At 42.9% G+C, this 8729-nt stretch overlaps 1 protein-coding gene across 8 annotated transcripts in view; it reads left to right on the top strand.

Moving 5' to 3' along the window:
* The window catches only part of BCAS3 (BCAS3 microtubule associated cell migration factor), a 754554-nt gene that overhangs the window by 652147 nt on the left and 93678 nt on the right, over positions 1-8729 (top strand). The window lies entirely within an intron of this gene.

Below are 8729 nucleotides of genomic sequence, written 5' to 3'. Positions count from 1 at the left end.
TGATGATCTTTCCAGTAAGGGGGAGAAGGCTAAAAGGATTTAGAAAGTATCTGCTATGTTACATTACAGAGACTAATAACTGTTTAGGGAGTAAGTAACATTTTTGCACCATCTTAAGCCATAAAAACGAAAAGAGGTATAAAGGTCTGTTTCTTAGAATCAATTTGTTTTGAGTGTTTATTTTGCCCCGTGTCCTTGCCTCCAGGTTTCCTTCAAAGTGTGAGCAAAGCAACTAGGAAACGGTTGTGAGTGCTGATGGCCAAAAGGTCTGGGACACTAAATTTTTCAGAAATGAGGGTGTTTACTTGGGTTCATGTGTGTGTAAACGGAGCATGGGAGGGAGTGTGGTGGTGGAAAGAGTTCTACTTTTGTACTTAAAAGAAAAAATGCAAACTTTGTGTTCCTTTGGAGGCCGAGACCAAGCTTATCTCCTTCATCTGACTTTAATGAAGACATATTTTAAGCAGCTGCACCCATGTCAAATGGTATATTTTGGCTTAAAACGTCCACCTTCTGGGTGGGAGGTTTCTCAAACTAAGAAGTTGGTGGTAATTATAAGCTAATTGAGGAGCAGTAAGCAGAAGTCTGATTGTCACAAAACGTAAGTTAAAAATTAATTTATATAGATGAAAAGAGTGGCATGAATTGGTACTTGTTAAAGCTGGCGGTGGGGTTTATGATACCATTCTCTCTGCTTATAGATTTTTTTAAATGTTCATAATAGAAAAATAAATCAGTTTAAAGAAAATGCTTAGTGCTTAGTAACCAAAAATAAACCAGTGTGAGCTAAAACATTAAATCACCAATTACAGCATTTTAATTTATACTTTCAGAGAGATCTCTAGATAAAGAAAAATGGCACAGAGAATTTGGGTGCCTCTAATTTGTTTGCTACCCATTAGCACTTGAAGCTTCTGTTTTTTCCTTTATAGTCAGATGCCCATTACTTAAACAGAATTGCTCCAGGAGGGTAGGATTCTGTCATTAAAAGCCCAGAAAAAAGCCTTGAAAATCTTGGGAGTAAATGTGGTCAAGGGACTTTTTAGTTTGCCTGTTTGAGTCAAGCACTGGTGAGCCAGGTCCATTTTGTTTTTAGGTTTCACTTGTTCAGCAAACATTTGATGAACAACTCTAGCTTGCCAGGTATTTTGCTAGCTATTGGTGATTTAAACAAGCAAACAAAAAACCGAATCACCCAGTCTCCAGCTCTGGAGAAACTTACCATCTTAAAAGGAAATATTAAAAAAAGATTACATAGAAAGTAGCATGAAACCTTAAAAATAAAGGCCACTTTTACTATACTCGATGTAGGGAAGGGAATTGAGCTTGCTTTCTGTAGCTCCTGGATTATGACTTAGGGAAGGATTGTGAGATTTGAGATGAGCTAGGAAAAGTTTTTGAGCTGACTGCTAAATGGGTATGGTGGTGTGTCCGTTTGCATTTTGAAGTTTGGAGAGAGTTCACACCTTTAAAATGTGGTTCATATTTGTGGGGTAAAAAATGGCTCGTTTTGCCATGCTTCCCATCCAAGAGCTGACAAGTCACAGCTTTTTATTCTGACAAACAGCTTGAAGGTATCACCTCTTCAGGCTCCTGACACAATGAATTGCGGTTCTTCATTTATGGCAGTTTGTGCTTTGTGTACACTTTCATGTGTTTAGGATGGTTGCCCAGTTTTAAAGTAGCAGCTCTTAAAATAGCTGGAAATGGATTTGGAGTTCAGGTTTGGTTGAAAGAGGGTTGATGGTGCTTGTGTGTGTGTTGATGTGTGCACACTTGCAAGCCCGAATGCATGCATGTGCGGCTGTGAGTCAGTCCGGAGCAGTTTACACAGGAGTCCATTGTGATAGAAAATAAAAGGCATGTGGGGTGAGGAGGAAGAGGGAGGAAGGATTGCATCTAGTGATCCTGGAACAGTTGCTCAGACCAGCATTTAGTGTTTTATTAGGAGAGAACAACTCTATAAAAGGAACAAGAGGTTCAATCATTATGGAATGGGGCGACAGGAGGCAGCTGCCAGTATGACTTTGAAAACCCTTTGAGATCCTAGAAGACTTGCCACATATAACGTGCAGCAGCTGCTGGGATCATTTAGGAGAAATGCAGAACTTGGCACCCACCACCCCTGCAGGGGATAGGATTCTAGGATCACCCGAATTTTTTCTTTAGATGAGCTCCAACCCCCATCCCTCTTACCCCCCCCCACTTCCCCTCCCCACCACTTTCCTTGCCACTGAACATTCTCACAGCAGTTCATGTATTTTTCTTTCTTTTTTATTTCAGGTAGTTTTGCAGAGAATTAAGAGAAAATGATAGTCCCCTAGTTTTATTTGAAAAGAAATGAGGAACCAGGCATGGTGGCTCACACCTGTAAGACCCAGCACTTTGCGAGGCTAAGAGGGCTAGATCACTTTGAGCTCAGGAGTTCAAGACCAGCCTGGGCAACATGGCAAAACTGCATATCTGCTAAAAATACAAAAATTACCCAGGCGTGGTGGTGTGCGCCTGTAGTCCCAGCTACTCAGGAGGCCAAGAGAGAGGAGAATTGCTTGAACCCAGGAGGCAGAGGTTGCGTGAGCCAAGATCACACCACTGCACTGCAGCCTGGATGACAGAGTGAGCCTCCATCTCAAAAAAACAAGAAAAAAGAAATGAGGGGTGAGGGGTTCTTTATGCTTGGGAGTCAGGCAGGTATGGCCAGGTTGGGAGAATACAGAGGGTCCCCTATTCTTGTGCCCATAGTGTACTTGATAAACAGGTTACCAGAGCTTTACAAACTATCACTTACATGATGTCATGCAAGTAACAAAGTATGTGAATTTCATTTTTTAAAAATATGCCTGGGATGTCTGTTTTTCATCAATACATACAGAATATTTGCAAAGTTGAACCCTTCAACTTTAAAAATCTCCAATTAAATCATATGAACTTAAGCAATAATCAGTGTTCAAATAAGCCAGAAAAATGTTATTTATGGGGGGTTATTCTTAACAAGTGTATCATTTGACATATGTATAAAATTTCGGGTAGGTTTTCTCAAAGTATAAATGCCAATAACGGCTAAACTTTGGCAACCAGTTTCCTCTATGAACTCACATTCTGTGAGCAAGCTCAGAGATCACCAGTATGTTAGTAAAAATTATTAGTGATGTAATAACTTCACTGGGGAACAAATGGAGGGAAAATTAAAGGGTGGATGTGGAGATAGTCATAGTTTCATCTTTAGAAGGGGTATTATAAATCATGTAAGTTGGAAATCTCACTTACAGCTTGAGAAAATCCTCCTGCCCCTTCAGTCCAAGATATTCTGATAACTTCTCTCCTGCCTTGCCTTCTACACCCCAGTTTGGAAATCATTCCCACTCTTACTAATGGGAGAGCTGCATATCTTTCAGATACGTTGAGATGGTGGAAAAAAAAATAAGAACTGCATATTTAACCCTCCTGGCTCATCTTTAAGATAAGACTACTAGGCCCCAGAGAAGTCCCGTAGAAGATAGCAGAACAAGGTTTTCATATTCTGTCACTTGGAAGTGACAGCTATATGGACCCAGGCATTTCTAGGACATTGAATCACAACCCTCGTGCTGCTACCACATGACCAGAGATCAACACTGGCAAGTATGAAAGAGAGGAGACTGTAGGGCTGGTGCTATGAGGAACTGTTTATGGTCATATCCTTAAATTCCATTATGTGCAGGATTCAACAGATCTACTGGAAGTAGCACCTAATTTTTATTTATTCATTTCTTCAGACAGGCTTACACTCTGTCACCCAGGCTAGAGTGCAGTGGCACAATCTCAGCTCATGGCAACCTCTGCCTTCTGGGTTCAAGTGATCCTCCCACCTCAGCTTCCCAAGTAGCTGCGACTATAGGTGTACACCACTGCACCCAGCTGAGTTTTGTATTTTTTTTGGTAGAGGTGGGGTTTCACCATGTTGTCCAGGCTGGTCTCAAACTCCTGACCTCTTTGGCCTCCCAAAGTATTGGTACTAATGGCGTAAGCCACAGCATCATTTTTCTGCAAAGTAGGTTGTTGTATTTCTAGTTAAATAGTTATGCAATAGATTAGAGTATTTCATCCTTGTATTTTCCAGTCTCCAAAATATGTTGTTATTTTAAAATACAATGCATGTATAGAAAAGATTCCAACTGCTGTAGTTAAACTTATATTGGAGTTACTCATCATGTGTGAAAAAAGTCTTGCAATATAATACCTTAGGTTTTATACCAGGCCCAAAATAGGTGGTAGTACTATGTATGATGTCCCCACTCAGGCCCTTTCCTTCTTTGAGGGACAAGGAACTTCCCACCAGCCTAGGGAGAGTCACCCATTCTAAGTATCTTTAAACATTTGATTAAGTCATACAGGAACAAGCAGAGTTATGCTAGCCACAGCATGGTATTTGGAATTCCTTTTGTTATTAAAAAATTCCACTCTAGTTGTATGAGTTCAGGAAGCCTGAGAAGGGATAAGAAATAGAGCTCTTGTCTAGTGCTGTTTTAACACACTGCTTCAGGTGTTGGTGGGCAAACTGGCTCTGAAGGGCCTTGAGTTCTTCACACAGTTGACTCCCAGGCCCAGTCTGGGTGGCAGAAATGCCCTACCTCACTGGATATTCTTCTGTCTCATCTCTCCTGTCCCTGTATTTGTCAGGATTCTCAAAACATTGTATTGTCACTTAAAAACAATAAGACAGGCCATACCCAATCTCAGTTGCTGGGATTTAGTCTGTATTTGATGCAGCTGGTCTTTGGCTTGAGCTCGGTCTTCTCCAGACATCATAAGGCAGTTTCTCTGGAGACTTCTGGTTCGTTGCTAGTCTTGAGATCTTTGCCCCTAAGTCAGCACTCTCTGCTCCTATGGTGCTTTCAGAATGGCAGGTCCATGAAACATCAGCTGTCTTAGTAATTCAGAAAACAAAAGGCAGCCTCCAAGCCTCTGATGACATCACTACTCAAGACTGTGGCTGGCAGGAAGGGCTTGGTGTCACTTTATGAAGGAAACAAGCTGAGAATCCCACCTTCTAAATAGTCCCTGCTAAGTGCTAAAGTCTTGATTAGAGATGTGCTTCTCTCTAAGCCCTTGGAGGGTAAGCTCCCTAATAAGCCGCTGGAGAGAGGCAGTCTACACAAGGTACTCCCTTTAAGTGGAGAGTCACAACATCTGGAATGATTGTGCTGGAATACTAGGGAGCCTGGGCAGTAACGCTTTTTATCCTTCCTTAAACTTTATTCTCAAGAGAAGTCGTTTATAAAGAGCAGGTGATACGCAAGGAGGCGTTGGTGATGGAGACTTCTGCTGGAGAGCAGCCTGGTTCCTGGGGAGGATAGGCAGAGAACCCCTGTCTCAGACTGACGACGCCTGACATAATCCCCAAGCCAAAAGACAGGCGGAGAGAGTTTTGTCAGATGAGTAGCTGTCCCTCTGTCTCTGCGGGGGAAGCGCCTTTGCTGTGGAGTTGCTGCTGCCAAGAGTGGCAGTGCCTTCCAGATGAAGGTTCCTTTGTCCAGTTATTTGCCTAGTTATAGTAAAGCCTATTTCTGATACCACTCAGGTCAACAACTGCCTTGTTGAGATGTCCATGGTTGCCATTGGAAATTTCTGTAGGTCATCACAACTTCCAACAGAGCAGTTGCTCAGACAGCTCTTGCATCAGTCCAAAAGGGGCACGAAAAGTTCCCTGAAAATGAGTTTGTTTTGCCAGTGATGTTTAGAAAAATATTTCCAAAATTTCTTCCCAGGGACATAGAATATATCATTACATGAGAGACAGATGTCTGTTTCCATATTCTCTCATTCTTCCAGTCAGGTTGAACAGCCTTTATCCAGAGGTCACATGTGTTCTCCAAGTTCCTGGTGGTTACCTTGAGTTACCCCTAATGACAATTGGATGGACCAGTTGCTAGTAAAATGAGCAAAGGCAACTAGCATCACTATGAGTTTATGGTTCCAAAGGCCCTTCCAGTGGGTTTCAGGGAACCCAGTGGTTCCAAGGCAGGCAGTAATATTTTTCCAAACTTCAGGTTCTCTATGGAGAGACTGTTCTTCAGGACTCTGCCTCGTTTTGAAAATGGTGATTTTGACAAAGGTACATGAAATAGGGCTCTTTTGTCCAAGCCCTAATATCGACATCATCTCCAGCCAAAATTCTCATTCCCCAGTGGGAATTCTTCCCCGTCCCTCTTGCAGTTATTACTGTGTTTCTGTAGGACAAGATGTATTTACTAGAACATATTTCTACCATTTTATTGGTTTATTTATTCAACAGAAATTTATTTATTTATTTTGAGACAGAGTCTTGCTCTGTCGCCCAGGCTGGAGGGCAATGGTGCGATCTTGGCTCACTGCAACCTCCGCCTCCCGGCTTCAACCAATTCTTTTGCCTCAGCCTCCCGAGTAGCTGCAATTACCAGTGCCCATCACCTAATTCTTGTATTTTTAGTAGAGATGGGGTTTCCCCATCTTGTCCAAGGTGATCTCAAACTCCTGACCTTGCGATCAACCCACCTCGGCCTCCAAAGTGCTGGGATTACAGGTGTGAGCCACCATGCCCAGCCCAACAGAAATTTATTAAGCACCAACCACATGGCAGAGGAGGCATCCTGGAAAAATTATTGACTAAACCAAGTCTTGAAGAATGAGTTGGAATTAGCCAGGCAGCCATGAATAGTGCTTGCAATGTCCATTGACAAGAGAGGACAGAGCACAAATGGAGTTACCTTTCGTTCAGGACATCTGGGATATAAGACATAAATGCTTGGAGTTGTGGGAGAAATAAAGGGGTGATGATGGGAGGTTAGGTGTCATGGTGGAGAGCCTGAAGGCTTTGGGGAGCCCCTATGGAATCTTAAACAGGGTAATATGATCGACACGTGTTTCAGTAAAACCACTTAGGCTACAGTGTGGAAAACTGAAGTGGGATGAGACCGGATCCAGGAAAACCATCAGGTACCAATTATTCATGCAAGTGAGGAGTGATGAATGCCTTCAGTAAGGTAGGGGCAGGAGGAATGGAGAGGAGGTGCCAACATGGGAAAGGAAATTCAGGGGCTCCATGACAAGTCAATGCATATGGGATCTAGAATGCAATAGGGAGGTGGGAGTCTAGGATGACACTCAAATTCTGGCTTGACAACTGAGTAGAAAGCAGTACCCGTCACAGAGGAAGAGGCTGGGGATAGAGGAGAGAAGGTTTGTTGACTTTGGAACATACTGAGTGAGGGAGCCTAGAGAACAACCGAGAGAAAGGGAAGCCAAAGTTGTCCTCCCTGACTTCCTTTATTGGCTTAGACTGTCTAGTGATCTAGTGGTGTGTGTGTGTTTAGGGACGGGGGAGGGCAGAGATGGGCATGTGGAAACTCTCAGCATCTAAGAGAAGTTCACCTAAACCCCCCTCCTGTTGAGATTATTTCCAAAATTTGACCAGATGTTTAAGCATATTAACAAATGATTAAAGCAGCAGTTGGCAGGGACCTAAACCCCTGTGGAAATAAGCAAAGGAGCAAAACTGCAGAGAAAGCCAAGCCCAGGTGTTCTTACTAGAAGGGAGGTCACTGTGGTGGGGGTCCTCAGTAGTTGATGGGCAGAGTCAACATGAAGCAAGCTGAGTCTGGTGGAGAGGGCAAAATCAGAAATCCAGGGAAAGCACAGGTGTTTGTGTTCACTGTGAGAATAACATCAGCCATGCGCTCAGTGATCTCTTTATTCCATCCATTGTTGATAGGACATTCTACTTTGCTCTGTAGCCAAATATTTTTCTTTTTCTAAGGGATGTCATCCCTTAAAAAGACTGTTTCTACATTGTCCAGAGAGAATAGTATTAAGGACCATTGATTAGCATTTTGTTGTAGCAAAATGAACTAGTGGTTGAGCAGTTAACTTGCATCTCCCCTTCAGCTTCATCGGTAACTTTCTGTGGGGCTTTGGGCAAGTCATAAGTTTCTCTCTGGACCTTAGCTTTCTTCCCCGTGAAGGTAAGGAGCCTATCCTGGCAGGTTTCTAGAGTTATTTTCAGCATTATCCTTCTAGATCTGTGTTCATTCCTGGCTTAGAATGGCAGATTCTTCTCAGTCACCAAAGACATAGGCCTGGACATCAACAAAATGCTTCAGTAAATTGTAGATTCCAGCACACTTTATGCCTAGTGTGTAACAGGGCTGGAAAATTGCCACAGAGACACTCACTACAGCCCTGAACCCATTAGGGGTCATTTAGAATGTCAGGTTTAAAAATCAGCTGTCCCCCCAGGCCCCTCCCTGCCCAAAGCTAGCTCTCTAGCTAGCCTTAGGTAGAGACTGCATTTCTCATTGATCTTAAAATAAAAAAGGAAATAAAATTAAAAGGACTTTGAACTCTAGTATGTGGAAACCATTCCAAATGCCCTGGTCTTTGTGATCATGCAAAGGCTGGCCCTCTTGAGCATCTTCATTCTCCACGTGATTGATCCTGTAGCTCACGTTCTCTGCCCTTAGAATAATGATGAGAGAGATCCTTGGGGAGGCCCACTGCCTTTTCAGCCTACTTCCAAAAGGGAGCCAGAATTCAAGCCTCCAAAGGGGACTCATGCTTCTGTTTCTGCGGCTCTAGCCGCGTCCTCCATCTTTCTAGTCATCCTTCTCACCCTTTTCTGGCAACAGAGAGTTCAGTACTCTCAAGTATGGGCTGCCTTCCAGTTCAAAGTAGTCACGTGCCTTAATTAATTAATTAGCTAATAATTTTTTGAG

The sequence above is a fragment of the Callithrix jacchus genome, chromosome 5 (assembly GCF_049354715.1).
Source record: "Callithrix jacchus isolate 240 chromosome 5, calJac240_pri, whole genome shotgun sequence".
NCBI classification, from domain to species: domain Eukaryota; kingdom Metazoa; phylum Chordata; class Mammalia; order Primates; family Cebidae; genus Callithrix; species Callithrix jacchus.
The sequence above is the reverse complement of the archived record's forward strand: the minus strand, read 5'-3'. Positions and strand labels throughout refer to the sequence as shown.